At 33.1% G+C, this 21,561-nt stretch overlaps 1 non-coding gene across 1 annotated transcript; it reads left to right on the top strand.

The window, feature by feature from the left end:
- Positions 1–361: 361 nt before the first annotated feature.
- On the top strand, positions 362–468 carry LOC115696038 (small nucleolar RNA R71). The gene has a single exon (XR_004007639.2). It is a non-coding gene; the product is annotated as a small nucleolar RNA R71 (small nucleolar RNA).
- Positions 469–21,561: the final 21,093 nt, after the last annotated feature.

Below are 21,561 nucleotides of genomic sequence, written 5' to 3'. Positions count from 1 at the left end.
ACACATGCCCTTCTCCACAAAACACACATGAGACATCATCACTTTGAATGGCGACGGTATTTGGTTGAATATTTTTAGCGTTCCCAATACTCAAATTCTTCAAAACATTCGTCATGGAAGCCATTTGAAATTTTGTCAAAAGGCTGTTATTGCATCTACCTCAAGGACTCCCGCCACTTTTCTACTTGTTGGAGCTCTTGTGTTGGACCATTGGTAGTTATTACTTGCAATGGTCTCCAAAATCTCAAATGCTTCATTGTAAGACTTCGACAGAATAGCACCATTGGCCGATGCATCTAACACCATTCGAGAAGCTGCATTCAAGCCATTATAAAAAGTCTCCATCTGAATACAATGTGGAATGCCATGATGTGGACACTTTCGCAAAAGTTCCTTAAACCTCTCCCACGCATCACTTGTGGACTCATCTTCAAGTTGCTGAAAAGACATGATCTCACTTCTGAATTTTGCATTTCTAGTAGGAGGAAAGTATTTCCTCAGAAACTTCTCAGCAAGGTCATTCCAATTGGTCACAGAATCAGGCGGCAAAGTGTTGAGCCATGATCTAGCTCGGTCTCGTAGTGAGAATGGGAATAGCTTCAACCTTAACACCTCTTCACTTACTCCTTGGATCTTGAAAGAATCACTCACCTCCAAGAATGAACGGAGATGGAGGTGAGGATCTTCGATTAACCAACCGTGAATTGCCCCACGGTTTGGAGCATTTGAAACATCATTGGCTTGAGCTCAAAGTGCGGTGCTTGTATTTCAGGCCTCACAATGCCTGGATTGAGCTCATTAAACATGGGGGCTGCATACTCCCTTATAGCCCTTGCTCGATCATCTGCCAACATGACGGGATTAGCAATTTGTGGAGCAACCCCATCATCATCAAAATTTTCAGCCATGATATCTCGACCCTTAGCCTTTTGAACCCTTCTTCTTCTTCGGAGTGTGCGTTCAATCTCGGGATCAATAGGATCAAGTTCAAAGTCCTCTTGTTGGTTCATACACTATAGATACCTGAAATTTCAAAGACAAACCAACAAGATTAAAAGCACAAAAATTCTTAGAATGTCAATTAGTTGATAAAACAAAATTTAGAACTTAAAGTCCCCGGCACCGGCGCCAAAAACTTGTTGTGAAAATTATATTGCTTTATAATTGCGCAAGTGTACACAATCACAAACAAGTAATACAATGATAAGTAAATCAAAGTTCGTCTCCACAGGGACTTTTTACTAAATAATGTTGAATCAACTAAAAGTAATTCCAAGAATTTCAAGTAAAAATAAAATAAAGTCACACATTAATTCACGAGAAAAATTTATGGCCTTGAATCTAAACTTGAGAACTAATTTTTTTAACTAAATAAACTAAAAATAAGAAACTAAAAGTGATTAAAATGGTGGTAATTTCAGATTAGGAAAATAGACTTGGGTGATTAATTTCCACTAGTATGTCCCAGTTGATACGGCATGACAATGACAATGATTCGGCAATCTCTGGCGAGTTAACAAATTTCAACAAAAACCAGCAAGCTTTTTCCAAAACTTGCAACTAACCATTCATAACCTCACAATGCATTCCTACATCAGTTTAGATCACAAATAGCCCAAATAAGCATCAAATCCTTAGTTATACATGGTAGCAAAATATTCCTATTTCACTACTAATTAATACCTAAAAGTAAAGGTAAAAATCATGCATCAATTAGAAGGGTTCAACTAGGTCTTACTTTTCCAAGTAAGATCTAGCTTGCTAAATGTTAAAGATGGCCAAAAATTAACATTCATTCAACATTTCATCACAACTAATTGAACTAAGCCAAGATTACTTCATCATTGCAAAATCAAAACACTAGTCCATACAAGGGTTTATAACCACCCAAATCTCAAACAAATTTAGTTCATAGCTGAAATTTGAAACTCAAAACCAGAAAGTATGTTGTTCATGAAGTTAAAGAAAAGCTTAAAGTGAAGAAAATGATACAAAACGAAGTGGAGAGCAAGAGAGATGAGTGTTGAGCTCAAATCCTTCTTTGAATGTTGCCTTCTTCTCCTTCTTCTCAATCTTCTTCTTCTTTGTACTCTTCTTCCTTCTTAGTACTTAGAAACTTTCTTTTCTCTGCTGTATTTTTCGTACTCTATTCAAGTGCAGCCACCTTCTTTTAATTCATCATCTCCTTTTCTTTTTTTTCCCCAATTAGGGTACCAAACTTTACCCTAATTGGAAATCCCAATCATCACCCACTTGTCCTTCATTTTCCACATGTTTGTTGAGTCAAGAGCCACATTCCGCCACCTCAGCTCGTTTTTCTTTTCATTAAAGCCAATTTGGACATTCTACCAAAATAAACTTCTTGGGGTGACAAATTGCTACGCGATGAGTGCTACGTGATATGCGATCGGCAATAATCATTTTCCTGCTCCTTTTTCCCCTTGTCCCAAAAATTTTCAAATACCTATTCTTGTATTTTTTTCCTGCTTAAAACACATAAAAACAATAACATAAGTCTATTTAACACTTACTAACACACACACTTTCATTTATTACAAAGACACAACAAACTAGACACAATTACACAATATAAACATTAATTGATCCACAATTCACATTAAATTCAAGCTTAAAGATATGATAATAACTCTAAATCTTAGAGTTATCACACACACAGCAAGCAGTAACTCAATCATATATTGAAAGACTGTGAAGGATCAAACTTGAAGAAGAAGGAGATTCGGGCTCAGATCTTGATTATACTCTGCTACAGAAAGGATACAAGGGTTAGAGATTTGAGCGGAAGGAGAAATTAATTCCGCTGCATTAATGTAAGGTTTTGTTAACTTTATATGTGTTTAATTTATCGTTTTAGAAAGTTCATATTTAGGGTGTTTAAACAACATACTTGTGAGTAGATCTAAGATCCTGGTAAAATAATTTCCAACAAGTTTTACCACCAAAATTTTAGATTAGGGGATTAGTTGCAAAAACCTGTCCACTTTAGGAGGTTTTGCCGCAAATTTCCCTTTTGGATTCTATATTTTTGCCACACTCGACAAATCCATTTAAAATAGGGTAAATACTATTTTGAACCCTGTATTTTGCAAAAGTTACCGATTGGACCCTCTATTTTGTTAAATGACAAAATGGACCATGTATTTTCCAAAATAGTAAAAATAGGACCCTGAATTGATTTTTTGTCAAAATAAAATTTAATAATAATCTGATCTAAAAGTGTTATGACAAAACTGTTTACATATTCTTTATCTGTTCGTTTCAAGTTGGTTATATTAAAAAAAAAGTTGTCAAAAATTAAGTTAAGGGTCTTATTTGTACCATTTTAGAAAATACAGAGTCCATTTTATCATTTAATAAAACAGAGAGTCCAATTGGTAACTTTTGTAAAACACAGGGTCCAAAATAATATTTACCCTTCAAAATAAGTAAAAAAGAAATTTAATAAAATTATATTTTAATAACTAAAAATATAATAAATTATTAATTAAATTGGAATTCTTTGAGATATTATATCTTTAAGAACCTTCAGGCTAACTCTAGTAAAATATTAAGGTAGTGTTTAGTTGGGAGGAATAAAAATATAAGAATGGAAATGTGAATAAGGATAGGAATAGAATTGAATAAAATTTAAAATGTATAAAAAAATTGATAAAAAGAATTATTAATTTTTTTCTTATTATGTATCAGAATGGTTCTTTTTTTTTTTTTTTTTCTTTTTCTATTTCAAAATAAAATAGTCATTCCACCAAAATGGTAGAAATATCATTCTATTGGAATGACCTTCCAATACTTTAATATGCAACTAAACAAAAGAATGGAATGAAGATTGTTTTCTTTCTATTCCATTCCATTTCATTACCTCCAACCAAACACCACCTAAAATGTCAAATTTAATAAGATTTGACACTAAATTCATTCCAACCTTATCATATTTATAACATTGTCTATAGTGTCCCATTATTATTAGTGTGACACTATAGACTACACAAAGTATTTTTCTATTAGTTTTTAATATTTAAATAATATATTTATACTTCAACTTTTTGTGTATTTATTATTTGTGTTTATTTATATTTAATAAAATAATATAATAATAAAGAATATGATTTTAGTGTTGTGATTGGAATAGAAAATAATTTAGTGCCAAAATTTTATCATGTGTTGATTTAACACTAAATTTAATATCTACTATTGGAGTTGCCCTCATAAAAATAAATATATTATTGGTTTATTTTTATTGTTGACTTAAAAATTTAGACTAAACTTCTAAGGCACACCCACTCGCTAGATTAGAGAGAATACAAAGAGTTGTAAAGTAATTAATGAGAGACACAATAATTTATAGTAGTTCACTCTTATGTCGTGATAGTAATGAGGCTACGTCTACTTTGAGTTCTTATTTAAGAATCAGAAGTTTCGAATTCTAGAGAGAAATTCTAGAGAGAGAATCTGACCTTATGGGTAGTTTTCTGAATCTTCAAAATAAGCTAAGAGAGCTCTCTTTTTAGAGAAAATTATATTGTATACCCACTTTACTTTATTTGTTTTTGTAATACCCGGTAAAAATATACATATATTTTAAATTTTATTTGTTATACAATTTGTGTGAGAATAAATATTCATTTATTTCTACTAATAGTGAATAGAGACTATTGCTTAGAATAGTATTGATAGATTTCTAAACATAGTTGAAATTATAGTAAGTGTCAAGGTAAAATTATGGTGTTTTTACGAATTAGGATAATTACTCAATTAAAGCCCAATATGAAAGTCTATTAGAGTTTTATAGATTATTTAGTGGGTTTAATCTATTGTATGAAGTGCATTAAATAACATTATAATGGAATTAATGTCACAAAAATTCGTAGGTTTTGATAAATTCGCAGGATTAAAAACTGTTTTACTAAAATGATCATATCTAGAGTTTTAGAGCTCCGATTGAGGTGATTCCAGTGGCGTTGGAAAGATAATTTAAAGATCTATAAATTTTGTAGAAATAGTTATATCATAATTCGGAATTTTTCTAGGTGAAAACTGAGCCTAATTACGAAATAAAGGGCTTACTTTTAAAATTTAAAAATTTAGATATTTGTTGATTTAATAATATTTTAGCATTTTATTATATATTATTATTTTTAGTTAACCTAAACCTATCAGAATACGATATCTCATAATCTTTTTATCAAACCCTAAACTATCATAGTTTTATTTTTCCTCTCCAAACCAATTAGTCAAAGCCTCATTCTTCTTCATGTTTGCTCCTCTCAAACCTTCCACAATTCTTCTTATTTTCTACCTTCATTCTTAAAGTTTTGGATTTATAATCAAGGCTTGCGGGCTTGAGACATCGAATAGAAATATGTGAAGAGGTATGAAATATTTTCTTGCTCAATAATGCTAAATGTTATCTAGGGTTCGGATCTATTATATTTTTTCGTTTTTCAGAAAAACAAGTTTCAGTAAAGTGATGATATCTCTCTTGATATTGATCCGTTTTTAGAGATTTTTATATCGTTGGAAAGCTTATTCGATTTCCCATAAGTTTTATGAAGAAACATTTTGTTAATTCGAAGTCATACTATGTCAAAAAGTTAGTTTTATTCAATATCATGTGATTCGTTTCTTGAATCTTGTTCTTGCAAAACTGTTTTGGTAAAATTGTAATATCTCTTTGAATATAATTCCAATTTCAAAGATTTTGGTATCATTGGAAAGGGAATTTAATTTCCTAAAACTTTGATGAAGATGTTATCTTCTAGTTCTGAACCATTCAATGTCAAAAGTTTATATTTTTGCTAAGTTGTGTAATTCGTTACTCCATATTCTTTCTCAGAAATAGTTTCAGTAAAACAATCATAACTCCCTCAGTTTTAAGCCATTTTTAATGATCTTTATATCATTGGAAAGATAATAAAATTTCCTATAATTTTTATGAAGACAACTTTCACTGAATTAGTATATTTGTTGGTCAAAAATAGTGATCTTTCTGCTGTACTGTAAGAGTACGAATTTTAATGTTAGGGCCTTGAACCATGTGTTGTTATAGGTAGTAGTGACGAGATAACAAGTCTTAAGCAGTGGGATTTGAGGATCTTGTCCTCAACAAGAAAATTTATTGAGGTGCTTGGAGTAGCAAGAAGGTGTTCTTAACAAGCGAGGTAAGAAGAGTGGACATGTTTGTGCACGGGGTGTATGTTGAAACATACAAGCGTATTATGGGTTTGTATTTACATGTTTTATTCTATGGTAGATTGTTGTTTTATGCTAATGTTATTAGTGTGTGATAGTGATAAGACTTTTGGTTGTTTGTGTGAGGATAGCACTTATAGGATAGGTTTTTACTGTGGTGTGAGCATAGCATTTGCAGGATATATTTTTGGCTGCTTGTATGGGTTTACTTGCAGGTTATCCTATCATGGGTGAGTACAACTTGTGATAAGGGATTGCCCTATTGGATGCCGAGTGTGAGAACAGCACAAGGCAGGGCAAGTTACACTTCATGTCTGATCAACATGAGTGGGAGTAGATTATCGTATGTGAGGACAATGTGCGATAAGATACTATGTGTTATGTGTGTGAGTATAGCATGCGTTAAGATTACACTGTGATATGATGTTGTATTGTATGTAAGAATAATATGTGATATGACATGTTGTTATATGTATGCAAATATGGTATGAATTGATTTGATGTTGTGATATTGTTATACTTATGACTATGTTATCAAGTTGGGGGGGTTATGTCCTACATAGCTCTTCTTACTGGGCGTTAGCTCACGGGTACTCTGTGTGCAGGTAAAGGCAAAACTATACAGTGAGGGTGGCGAGCTCGAGGCATGGATTACATGTTAGGGGATTGTCACGATGTTTTGGTTTAAAAATATTTCATTTAAGATTATGATTCAAATAGTTTTTGTAAAGCTTTATATTTTAAGGTTATGAATAAATAAATGTTTTGTTTTAAAAATAATGAGATCTCATGCTTAGTTATTTTTCATTAAAGAAGTCTTTTATTGTCTTTATCTTAAATGGTTTTAAACGGACTAGCTAGTGTGACGTCTCGGGAAATCGGGGCGTTACAGTTTTAATTTTTACCTCTATTTTTATATTCTTTAAATTATACTCACTTTTATAGATGATGTCCCAATTAGATCCCTTAGGTTAATTTAAATTATATGCTAGCCTTAAGTAGAGAGTAAGGGTATATTGGGCAACCCACTCAAAAAAGTTGGTATATTTTATTAAAATATAATATGAGGATATTTTTTATTAATGAATACAAAAAAGATGTATTTTTCAACTTATCTCTTCTTTTTATAGGTGAAGGAGGCCCACAAAAATAGGAGATAAATTACAAATAAAGTGCTTCCCACCATTATGATTATCTAACAGTGTTAAATAGCTTCTGGTAAAGATAGTTAATTTTTAGTGTATGGCGGTCCCGCTGCGAGATACTTGGAACTTATTTTCGTAACTCCCTTAGTGTAACGCCCTGGTTAATTAGACACGCTACCCAAAATACATATGAAATCCTAATTCCCTAAATGGGATTACTAATCAAAATAGCGCAGAATTTAAACTTTTATATTAAACAGAATGAAAATAAACTTGTAATATATTCAAACTTTTAAAATAGTTGGGATCCCAAAAATATTTACAAACACTATTACAAGTTATTTCTTTCTAGCCGACCTAAACGGAAAAATAGAATTCAAAAGTTCATCACTGATAGACCCTTAACCCGCTTGGTCTGATATGGCTTGAACATGTACATTCTTCATCTTGCTCCTCAAACTCATGGTTGATCAGCCACTGACTTACCCTTTCCTACACAGTAGAGCACCCGTGAGCCAAGCCCAGCAAGACAGTATAAATCATAACAAATATAATATGCTCATTCACATATGTCTGTATAGCACAGACCTGATCATTATCTCATCATGCCCATTTATGTCTACGTGGCGTAGACCTATGTGTTGCGCTCACACATCTAATTAAATCTACATGACGTAGACCCACGTGTTACTCTCACACGTCTAAATACATTAAGGCCTTAGAAGTGGTTCATCTCGGTTATGAGTACCGAGTCCAACCTGATTATGCCTTGAGCGCATAATCCCTAAATCTCATTTCAATTAACATGGCATGGCATTTATACACATATATCACTAGGGTAACAACCCTAGGCTATTAGACCATTCCTATTAGGGTAATAACCCTAATCCCGGTTACTAAACATTCATGCATATCATTCTCAATATAAGCGCCACTGCGCATACTCTACGTGCTAATCACTGTCTTACCTGATGTCCCGCAATAGTAGAGATTCCAAATCCCCATGTGCTCCTGACTAGGTGCCGGTACTCCTAGTCACACACAATCCGGGATTTTCACAAATAGGGTTAACCCCTGATTTCACATTCATAAAATAAATTCATGGCATTTCAAATACAAATAATCACATAGAGCTCGAAAAGAGCTTTCCAACGGTATAAAGAACGTCCCAAACGGAGTCCCGAGTCAAAAGTTGTGGCCAAAACAAAATTCAGCATTTCCCGATGAACTTCCAACCGGAATTCCAGTTGGAGCAGCCCTGAACCAACCGAAATTCCGGTTGTCTGGGCAGAGAACACGAAATTTCTCAATCTTTTAACCCCCAAAACTCACTCAAATTATCCCCAAACATTCCCAAACTTTCCAGAGCATCAATATATGTCATAATAAACATATTCCACAACTTAAACACAATAATTTCACTAAAAATAAAAAAGTGCCATTAAAGCACCAAGCTTGAGTTAAGCTGGCTTTTCACAACCAAATTCACAATTAATCCACTTACAGCAGCTAGCAAATATTAAGGATTTAAAACACATCAAAAATTCAGATTTAAGCAAGATAAACACAAGCTCAATACTTTGAGCAAAATTCCTCCATGAACACACATACAAGAGTTAGAGTTCAAGGATAAACTCTACACCAATTCACAGCTGCAAAGATCAACTAAAGAATCATTCTAACTCATAATTTTCAATAATATCACAACCTAAAATCACCCACAACAACCTTCAAGCATGAACAAAGACATAATATCATGAAAACCCTTAAATCCAAACACATGCATATCAAGAGAACATCACATAATTCATGCTTTTTCCCATAATAATTCAGCAGCTAAAACAAGTTTAAGATCATGGAAAGCTACCTTAATCTCTTGCTCAAACAAGCTCCAACCTTCCAACAAATTTTTCCTCACAATCCACCACAAAATCAAGCTATTTCTCACAACTTAGATTGAAAATTAAGAGAGGGTTTGAGAGAGGGGAAGGGTCGGCCAAGAGTGAGTGAAAACCAGAAAAATCAATTCATTTCATCAAAAATCAATTTTAATCAAACATAGTAATTAGGGGTCAAATGACCAAAATGCCCCCATGGCTTAATATTCACACCTACACCCTCACAAGGGTAAATAAGTCATTTCATGCATAAATAATTCACAATAATTTCAGATTATCACTCATCAAATAAAATGCCAATTAAATCAATCCAATTTACATTTTGGGCCCGAACCCGGTTCGGTCCGAAATTCCCGGTTGTGACTATACCGTGCTAACCTGTTATAACACACTTGAAAAGACAACACATGCATACTATATAATAATATAGTTCTATTAAGCACGTAATTAAATCAATTTTATTATTTTACCCTTCTCGATTCATAATTACCAAAATGCCCCTGGCTCACCAACATGGTCTTTAATATATTAAAATTCTTATAAAATCACATATATTGAACTATATAATAATATAATTCCTCCATTATACATAATTATCTAGTTAGGGTTTTGATAATCTATTTCTTAATTCTGGGTACAAATATATAGGATAAACTGCCTAAACCGATCGATGTACAACCTTAACTTAAATAGCTTCAAAACGCAAGTTGAATCATATCAATCATATACGAATTGAGTGAGTTATGACTGTCAAACTGAAGACAGTTCAGGCTCCCGTGCCCAGGTTGACATTCCAGTGCTCAAGTTGACATTCCAGCGCCCAAGTTGACATCTGACGTCAAAATGGTCGTGGTATAAGTGTGAAAACGTCCAAGGGAAGTCTTTTGAAATACCTAAGTGATGGTTTGACACCCATTAGTCCTTTATATGTTTTGGTGAAGTTGGTCACTTATTCTCGGAGATGTTGCTATTTTGCAGAAATAGAAGACTCAAAACTTTCGGCTTCTGAATGAGCCGAAATTGAAGTTATAAATTTGGTTGATCTGACTTCATGTATCATTGCACTTGTGAAAAACTAGAAGAACAATGAAGACGACATCAAATTCGGATAAGCAGAACCTAGCAAACCATGCCAAATGTTGACCTAGGCACTTGGGCCTCCTAGCCTGAGCTTCGAGATTCTATTTTTGATACTTCTAAGGCTTCCAAGGCTTCTTAACTTGAGGACGGGGCCTCTCCCCCCATTTTTGACCATGTTGGACTCAATGGTTGCATCGAATTCGGCATTCAAGCATTTGAAGGCAGCATCCCAGGTTGATTATCAACCCGGGCATTGGCCCAACACCAGGTCAACCTAAGCACTAAGCCCTATTTCTAGGCACTCGGGTTTGTAGTTTTCTCCCTGAGTTTACTTGAATCTTCATAATTTTTTATGACGGTAAAGATTTCTAGAGAACTTTTTGTTGAACTGATTTGGAAACAATCCAAATTGACAAAATGTCAACCTGGGCACAAGGCCCAGTCCTAGGTGTCTACCTGGGCACTGGGTCCCTCTTCTGCCCCTTCAGAAGTTTCGTTTGGTCCCCAAAACTAGTTCATTCTCAATATTTTCTGAAGATGGAGATGATGCTCAAAATAATTCTAGGAAAACTCTATTTTATTTGGCCCAGGTTAATAAATTGTTAACTGGGCATAGGGCCAGCCCTAGGTGTTAACTCAAACTTTTAGGTCTCCTTGTTTTGATGATTAATAAATATTCGATTATTATTTGTTACTAATGATTTTTTGATTTTGTAGCAAAATTGAAAGATAAAATAAATTTTTTCAAGGTGAAATGGTAATTTTATCAAACTTCTCAAAGTGACCCAAAATGGATGCAACAAGCATATCAACTACTTCATACTTGATAAAGAGCAAAAGATTCCTCAAGGAATCAAGAATTTAAGACACTATTCAAAAGAAGTCTTCAAAAGCTCAAAGTCAAAAGTCAACCCAAAAGTTAAAGTCAAAGTCAAAGTCAGCTCTCAGAAAAAATCAACTTTGGATCAAAATATGCAAATCAAGCTACGAAGCTCATCTACATTAAGACTACACACAATCAAATAGTATAAATTTACTTTGGTCTTGTTAAAGTGATTTGCATTGTACACTAGGGTTTATAAGTACAAATTTTGGCCGACTCACTAACTTGTGCAACAAGTTTTCTCACTCGATGGTTCAGTTTTTTTTTGATTGACTTTCTAAATCACATTTAATTTAACTAAGAGAACAAAATTAGAATTTTTGAAATCGAATAATCGAGTAGAGAATTCTTGATGAGACAATCTATATGTTGCAACCAGAAGGTTATAAACTTCTAGGATAAGAAGAGAAAGTTTGTAAGCTAAATAGGTCTATTTATGGACTTAAGTAGGCTTCTCGTTGTTGGAACAAAAGGTTTGATGAAATAATCAAAACCTATGACTTTCACCAAAATGAAGATGAACCTTGTGTTTACCAACTCAAGGATAATCAAGTGGTAGTATTCCTAGTCCTTTATGTTGATGACATTTTGATCATTGGCAACAATGTTAAGAAAATAACTGACATAAAGGAATGGCTAAACACCCAATTCAAAATGAAAGACTTGGGTGAAGCTAATTATGTTCTCGAAATCTAAATTATTAGAAAGTTAAAGAACATATCACTTGCTCTCTCACAAGCAGCTTACATTGATAAGGTGCTAGAGCGTTTCTCAATGAGCAACCAAAGGGGTAGTTATGCCTTCTAGACATGGTGTGCGACTATCTAAGGAATAGTGTCCCACTGATCCCCAAGAGATTAAAGATATGAGAAAATTTCCTTATGCTTCAGCAGTTGGAAGTCTAATGTATGCTATGCTATAAACTAGACTAGGCATTTCCTATGCAGTGGGAATTGTGAGCAGGTATCAGTCAAACCCCAAAAAGGAACATTAGACAGAAGTTAAGCATATTCTAAAATACTTAAAGAGGACAAGGGATTATGTGTTAGTCTACAAGGGTGGTGCTTTAAATCCCTTAGGCTATACCAAGTCAAATTTTCAAGCTTGTCTTGATGATAGAAAGTCTACATTTGGGATGGTATTCACTCTCGGGGGTGGAGCAGTTGTTTGGAGAAGTGTCAAGCAATCTACAATATCCGACTCTACCATGGAGGCCAAATACATAGTTGTCGCTGAAGTTGCTATGGAACTGGTCTGGCTAAGAAAGTTCTTCATAGAACTTGGTGTTATTCTAGGAATAGAAAAACCACTAGTGTTACTTTGTTACAACACTGGTGCTATAGCCAACAGTAAAGAGCCTCGAAGCCATAAGAAAAGTAAACACATTGAGAGGAAATACCACATCATTAGAGAACATATGGCAAGAGGAGACGTACTAGTAGAAAATGTTGATACTGAAGACAACCTAACTGACCATTCACTAAGACTTTGACAGAGACTAAATTTGAAAAACATAGAAATAATCTAGGATTAATTGAAATGTACTAATTGTTTTATGCTAGTTCAAGTGGGAGTTTGTTGGGTTTTATGTCCCAACTAAAACTCTATTTCAATGTAATCTTAAATATTCATTTATCATTGAAGAAACATAATTATTGTATTATTTGTTTAATATGTTGCTTGGTTCACGTGTTTGTTTCATGATCATTCGTTTGATTTATAAATTCATCTAAATCCTTATCACATTGTTATTCATGATTACCGTGTTATCTACACAGTGGAAAGTAATCAAGATTATATGATTAAATATAGTCCCACGATTTATCAATACACAGGATTTCCACTAATATGATAATCAACAATGTAGCTTACTTACACTTGGATAGTGTTATGTCTTTTCCAAGATATTGGTAAAGTAAGCTTGGATTGAATGTATTGTTATACATAGGACTGGACTGATATTAAACTTGAATAAGATATCATAAACTTACCGTTATATCTCTCTAAGTCAACATCACTTAGTTAATCTTAGATCAATGATCTCAATCCTGAGATGGTTAGGTTCTAGTTCAATTGTGTTATTTGTGTTCTTTGACTTGTTCGTTAAAGTTGATCAATTGGATCTTTCTGATACTTACATCTAGAGAACGTGGTAGTATAATTGAGTGGGAGCGCTAACCATAGATACAGAATCTATAACTTCTATAAATGAATAGAAGTGAAACGATGATTTCCTTCGAGCTTGGCTAAACGAGATTAAATGGTGGAGTACTCATTTCAGTAATTATATTAGTTTACAGAAATATCATTTACAAGGAGCTAAGTGTTTTAAGGATAAAATACATTGAAGGGTAGAACGGTAAATTTATCCCTACTCGATGTAGATCATTTATAGAAGATCATTGATTATTTAGATTGAAATAATGGATAATTAATAGCATATCTATATTTGGAACATATAGAGTGTTTTATATAATTAAGAATGTAATTTTGAATCTATAGTGGAGTCAGAAAGAATTAATAAGATGTAGAATTTACTTGGTAAATTCTAAAACTACTTATTGGAAGCTTGATGATATAGGCGCATGGTCCCCGTACTAGTTGATATAATATTGGCTTGTAGACTTAGTTGGTTGGTTTTATTTAATAAATTAGAATTCTAAATTAGACTATATTTTATTTATGAATTTTCACTAAGCAAGGGCTTAATTGTGAAGAAAAGAGGTTTTAGGGTTTATTTATTAATTGAAGTGAGGCCGACTACTTAAGCATAATTGAGCCATCATTTTATCTTTTTTATTCCATATAATTTAAATCCTAACCCTAGTTGAAATCCTATACAAGGAATAAGATGGCTCTCATTCTCATAACCTAAGAAGCTAGTTTTCTAACTTTGTTAGACAATTAAATTGAGACCTCCTTCTATAGAATTCGAAATCCATCTCTTTCTCTCTTCATCAATTTCAAACCATAGTGAAAGAGTTCATGCTCACTCATATCAAGTCAGTACTCAATCATAGTGTTGAAGATTGTGAAGAATTCCAACACCTGAAGGAGATCCAGGTTCAGATCTTGTTATAACTCTACGACAAAAAAGAACAAGGATTAAAGATCTAAACAGAAGGAACCATAATATTCTGTTGCCACCAATGTAAGGTTTTCTAGAACTTTATATGTGTTTATTTCATTGTTTTAGGAAATTCATGTTTAGGGTGTTAGATTATAGAATATAATCAAACATACTTGTTAGTAAATCTAGATCGTGGTAAAATAAGTTTCAACAAGATGGAGCTTGTAGTCATTTACCATCTTCTTAAAGTAGGGATGCAAGGGTTGAATCGCACCTTGTTTGGCATGAGGCCCCGACCGCGTAGAGAATTTGCCCTTGGATTCGTAGGTGACTGTCCGAGACTAGGCAAGAATGCCTCCACCTTTCTAAGGAGAGCTTCCTCAAATAGATTTGTTAATCTCTTGAAAGTGATTATGAACAGAAGGGAGACCCATCGTGTAACGCCCTAAATATTTAGGCACGCTACCGAAGTTACTTACGAAACCCTAATCCCCTAAACATGATTACTAATCAAAAAGGCGCAGAATTTAAACTTTTGTAATAAACAGAATGAAAATAAAACTTGTAATAATTTAAACTTTACAATAGTTGGGATCCCAAAAATATTTATAAACTTTATTACAAGTCTCTTTCTTTCAGTCGGCCTAAGCAGCAAAATAGAGTTTCAAAATACATTATTGGTAGATCCTTAACCCGCTTGGTCTGATGTGGCTCGGACATGTACATTCTTCGCCCAGCTCCTGAACTCATGGCTGATCAGCTAAAGCCTTACCCTTTCCTGCACAGTTGAGCACCCGTGAGCCAAGCCCAGCAAGACAGTATAAACAATAACAATAATAAGCTCAACACTCTATTTAAGTAATAATGCCATTCACATATGTCTGTGTTGGAATTTATTTTACCAGGGTCTTAGATTTACTCACAAGTATGTTGTTTAACACCCTAAATATGAACTTTCTAAAACGATAATTAAACACATATAAAGTTAAGAAAACCTTACATTGGTTGCAGCGGAATAATGTCTCCTTCCACTCAGATCTCTAACCCTTGTATCCTTTCTGTCGCAGAGTATTATCAAGATCTGAGCCCGAATGTCCTTCTCTTTGTGTGTGATCCTTCACAGTCTTCCAATCTATGATTGAGGTACCACTTGCTGTGTGTGGGCACTACTCTATCACTAAGGTTTCAAAATTGAGAAGAGGAAAAGAGAGAGGTATAGGGTCGGCTATAGAGAGAGAAGTGGAAGGCTCAGTTTTTCTGAAAAGGAAATCTTTGATTTTCCGAGAAAAAGGTTATTTTGAACTGAGCCATCACTTTCTATTTATAGGCAACTACTAGGTTTAGGTTAGTAATTATTTGGCATTAAAATAATAAAAATATCAATTGGAAAAAGCTGCTTAAGTGGCCGGCCATAGGTGTTAATGGGCCTCACTTGGATTTTACAGTTTTCACAATTTTTATTTTTATTTTCTCAAAAATGCCAATTTTCCAATTCTAACCTTTTAAATGCCAAAACTAATTATTTAATAACTAAAATAGATTATTAAATAATATTGTCATTTAATTTGATTATTAATTAGACATATAGAGTCTCTTAATTAATAAATAAACCTAGAATCTCGTTTCTTTACAATTTCACCCATGCTTAGTGAAAATTCACAAATTAGACATAGTCTAAATTTAGAATTATAATTGATTAATCACAAAATTATTATTGAGTCTTACAAGCACTATAGTCTCAACTAGAATGGGAACCATGGATCTGTATACTGAGCTTCCAATAAGTGAACCGAACTTACTAAGTAAATCCCTACTTATTAATTCCTCGTTGAATCCACTCTTAGAACTTAGAATTGCACTCTCAGACTTATATAGAGCATATTATATGTTCCACGATATAAATATGCTATCTCATTTAACCATTGTTATAATCTTATTGTGATCAAAGATCCTCTATATAGATGATTTACATCGAGATGGGATAATTTTATGTTGGGTTTTATGCCCTAAATAAAACTCATTTCAATATAATCAGATTTACTTATTAATATAGATCAGAAATAACATTTAATGTTGCATGGTTCACATGATTTATTTCATGATTATATGTACATAATGTATAGATTCATCTGAAACCCTTTTCACATACTTGATCCTGTTTATTGTGCCGTCAACACATTGGAAAGTAAACATGACTATGTGAATAAAGTTTCCTAGATTTATCAGACACAGGGTTTTACTGATATGATAATCTACAACAAGAGTTTACTTGTATTTGGAGAAATACTATGTTCTTTCCAGAACACTGGTTAAAGTAAAGCTCAGGTTGGATGCATGGAGTATGCATCGGAAGGGACCGATATTGAACTTTGACTTAGATTTATTAAACTTACCGTAATATCTATTCAAGTCAATATCGCCAAGTTGATCCTAGATCAAATGTTCTTAATCCTGTTATGATTAGGCTCAATCTTGAAAGGCTATTCTATTGGAAATTATTTTACCAGGATCTTAGATCTACTCACAAGTATGTTTATTAACATCCTAAATAAGAACTTTCTAAAACGATGAAATAAACACATATAAAGTTAAAGAAACCTTACATTGGGTGCAGCGGAATAATATGACTCCTTCCGTTCAGATATCTAGCCCTTGATTCCTTTCTGTAGCAGAGCATTATCAATATCTGAACCTGGATCTCTTTCTCTGAATCCTTGATGCTGAATCTCCTTTGCTGATGATCTTTCTTCACGATCTTCCTCACTATGATTGAGGTATTGCTTGATGTGTGTGGGCACTACTCTAATCACTAAGGATTTCGAAATATTGAAGAAGAAGAGAGAGAGTGGTCAGCTAAAGATAGGGAGAGAGAGAGGCTCAGATTTTCTGAATCAGAAGAAGTGTTTTCCCTGAAGCCTTCACTATCTATTTATAGCATTCCACTAGGGTTAGATTTGAATTATATGGCATTAAAATAATGAAAAAATCAATTTAAAATGCTACAATAGGTGGCCGGCCATGCCTTTAATGGATTGGGCCTTGGGCTTTGCAATTTTGCAATTTTAACACCTTTTGTATCTGATTTTCTCAAAAATGCCAATTTCCTAATTCAATCATTTAAATGCCAATTCTAACTATTTAATAACTATAAATAATTATTAAATAATATTGTCATTTATCATATTTATTAATTGAACCATACAAAGTATCATAATTAACAAATACGCCCCTATAAACTCTTTCTTTACAATTTCGCCCTTACTTAGTGAAAAATTCACAAATAGACATAGTCTAATTTGAGAATTATAATTGATTAATCAAAACCAATTACATGAGTCTTACAAGCAATATTATCTCAACTAGTGGGGGGACCATGGGTCTATATAACCGAGCTTCCAATAAGTAGATCAAGAATTTAACACTAAAATTCACTAACTTATTAATTCTTCGTTGAATCCACGCATAGAACTTAGAATTGCAGTCTCAGTATATAGAATGCTCTATATGTTCCACCATATAGACCCATCATTAGTTATCCATTGTTATAATCCTAATGTGATCAATGATCCTCTATATGAATGATCTACACTGTAAAGAGATTAAATTACCGTTTCACCCTACAATGTATTTATTCCTTAAAACACTTGACCCCGTATAAATGATATTTCAGCTTATGTGAAATGAGTACTCCACCATTTATGTTCGTTTGGTCAAGCTCGAAGGAGATCATCCTTTGCTTACTATTTGCCAGATAGAAGCTATAGATTCCATGTTTATGATAGCGCTCCCACTCAATTGCACTACCGTGTTCCCAAAAAGTACGTATCACCCTGACCAAAAGGTAGGTTTAACTAACAATTCAAGGAACACGAATAGCCTTTCAAGATTGAGCCTAATCATAACAGGATTAAGATCATTTGATCTAGGATCAACTAGGCGATATTGACTTGAATAGATTTTACGGTAAGTTTAATTAAATCTAAGTCAAAGTTCAATATCGGTCCCTTCCGATGCATACTCCATGCATCCAACCTGAGCTTTACTTTAACCAATGCTCTGGAAAGAACATAGCACTTCTCCAAATGCAAGTAAACTCTTGTTGTAGATTATCATATCAGTAAAACCCTGTGTCTGATAAATCTAGGAAACTTTATTCACATAGTCATGTTTACTTTCCAATGTGTTAACGGCACAATAAACAGGATCAAGTATGTGAAAAGGGTTTCAGATGAATTTATACATTATGTACATATAATCATGAAATAAATCATGTGAACCATGCAACATTAAATGTTATTTCTGATCTATATTAATAAGTAAATCTGATTATATTGAAATGAGTTTTATTTAGGGCATAAAACCCAACAAACTCCCACTTGCACTAATATAAAACAAAAAGTGCGTTTCAAATATTCTCAACACCTTGATATACAAATCAAGTGTAGTAGTAGTAAACTCCTCGTAATAGGATCTGAAAGGTTGAATTAACCACAACCTTTTCTCCACCATTACTCTTCCTTTAATCACAAAATCATTGATAATGTGAAATTCCTCTCTATATGTCTACTCTCTTGGGATACTGGATTCTATATCTTTGGCAACTACTTTTGGTTAATCAGGAAATTAACACTAGTAGTTTAAGGCAATTTGGAATGATGCCAAAAATGTATAGAACTTTCCTTAGACTGAATAAGTACCTTTCCTGCAACCTTAACATTCAGTCCCTCTCTGGTAGACCTAGAGACTTCAGATAGGTTTTTACACTTCTCCAAAATCACTATTCCACCCCCAAAGTAACCACCATCTTATCAGAAAGATTTACTAGCACAAAGGCAAATTTCGAAATCTGATATGGTGTAGTCTAAGAGTTTTAAACACACCCTTATAGACTAACATATAGTTCCTCTTCTTAATCTTAAGATTTACTTGATTGTCTTCCAATGTTCTTCTCCTGGATTAATCTGATACCTACTCATTACTCCCACTCAACAGCAGGTGTCTGGTCTAAGGCATACAAAAGCATATCTAAGACCTCTCACTGTTGATTTAAGAAATTCTTTCATGGCTTTATCTTTTCTGGAATAGTTGAGACTTTTCCTTAGATAAATAAAATCTATACCTAAGAAGTTGTGAAGCTTCTATAGATTGCCATTAGAAAGAAAATGCTTCAGCATCTTACTAAAGTAAGTTGCTTGCATTAGAGTAAGTAATTACCAGGTATACCACAAGCCATAGATTTAGATAAACTCAAACCTATAATACTAGGAACAGGAAGTTTTGTTAAGTCCATTGAATAGACTTATAAACGAAAATTTCCTTTTATGTCCTTGTAATAGAAAACTTTAGGTTATTCCATGTGAATGGATTAAACCATAGTTCTATTGGCTTTTCTTCTTAGTTTCTTATCTTGACAATCCATTACTTGTTTAAACTCACAATGGATTTTAATCACTAGTGTCTCCCAAGTCATAAGAAGGTGAGTTCCTAGAAACTCTCCCACTACGACAAGGTACCGTGAATTATGTCTAAGAAAACTAAATGGTATTGACCTCTTCGGTTGTGACAAGACAACAGAGGCAGTGGGATCATCATATGTTATATAAGATGATAGAACACTTTTGGAATCAAGAATTAAATATCTCCTTTATTTGCTACTTGTTTTCAGACTTAGTCATTATCTTAGAAAAGTAGTATTTGTTTGAACAAACACTTTCTTATCTATTGACAATGGGATGGTCCACCCCTAATCACTTAGAATAGCTTAACAAACCATGGTTAATAGTTCTAGCTTTTCTTAAGATTTTGATTAGGTCATCCATGAATCCAGTAATGATTTACATTAAGTATACAACCATTACATCATTCTGAAATTGTATTACCATAGAAGGAATTAGGCAACGACTAGTAACTAATCATCAACATGCAACTCGAAATTTCTGGGGAGGTAAGTTTGGATATAATTCAAAAATCAATTTAATGATCTTTGAACACATATCTACTAACTATTTCTCCACCCCTATCAGTTCGGAAGATCTTTAACCACTTACCTTAATAGTTTTAACCATTGCTAGAAATTAATGAAATTTTTCAAACATTTCAAATTTCTTTGCTAAAAGGTATAATCTAGAGTTATCGTTTTAAGAATACAACGAAAAACTCATATCCACCTCTGAATGTACATCCATCTGCGAATGAGATGAACTACTTTCAGTGGATATAGGCATATTAACTCTTTGCAGAGATTGATCTTGTCAAATCCACTATGAACAAGATACAAATACCATAGATTAAAAAAAATGGTAGTGTCTTTTGATGACATAAGTTTAGTTACATCAAAGAGTTCTTAGAATACTGCAAGTGAATCCTGGTCACAGAATACCTAACTCATATTCCATACAGTTTTAATCCATTAATAGAAGATGGATATTAAACACTTGAGAAAGTGTAACTGTATTGTATTCTGGAATTAGAAATTTAAGAAAATTTTTATTTGGAATCTAAAATTAAAGTCAAAGACTTAAATTTATACCAAATATAATGAGTAATTCTATCTTGGACCACCACTACTATTTTAAACTCTAAGTCAGATTTGCCCATACAAGTAGGAGATTTCTAAGATTGAGGATTTATATCAATTGGGAATAGAATTTTGGGATTATAATCATATGCGTCATTTAATTTCTTAAGAGAAAATATAGAATGACATGAAATGATTTATAGATCATTCATCCAATGATATGTTTTGAAGCTAATTCGAAATGAATAAGCTAAGAGGAATTAGGATAATTTCGTTTATAAATAAGAATCTAACGATGCTTCGATTAGCGAAAGACAAAGTAATCTTATTTATGTAATCTTCTTGTTTCATATTGTAAAAATACTAGTCTAAGGTGTCATCAATTGATGAACAGCTAGATGTTGCATATACAATATTTATCTTTCGAGATCTTACACTATTATGTATGTCTAATGGTGAAAATCCATTAGGGATTTATCTCATTAGAAAAACAAACATGTTAGACCAACAATGAAGATTCGAAATTAAACTACAACTTAATAACAGAAAATAACATGGTTCAATATAAATTCATACACAATTCAGAAATTATAAACATATAGCAAGTAGGAATGACAAGTGAAAATACTAAAACATACAATCCTAAATAATTTCCAAGGTTTTCAACAAACTGATACAGTGTCCCGGTAGGCGAGAGTCAAAGCATCATTTATTGAATAGAGTTGTCAGCTCATCTAAAATAGAAACCATTCTAGCAA

Source organism: Cannabis sativa, chromosome 9 (assembly GCF_029168945.1).
Source record: "Cannabis sativa cultivar Pink pepper isolate KNU-18-1 chromosome 9, ASM2916894v1, whole genome shotgun sequence".
In the NCBI taxonomy this organism is placed as follows: Eukaryota; Viridiplantae; Streptophyta; class Magnoliopsida; order Rosales; family Cannabaceae; genus Cannabis; species Cannabis sativa.
Note: the sequence above shows the minus strand (reverse complement) of the source record. Positions and strands in the feature narration are given on the sequence as shown.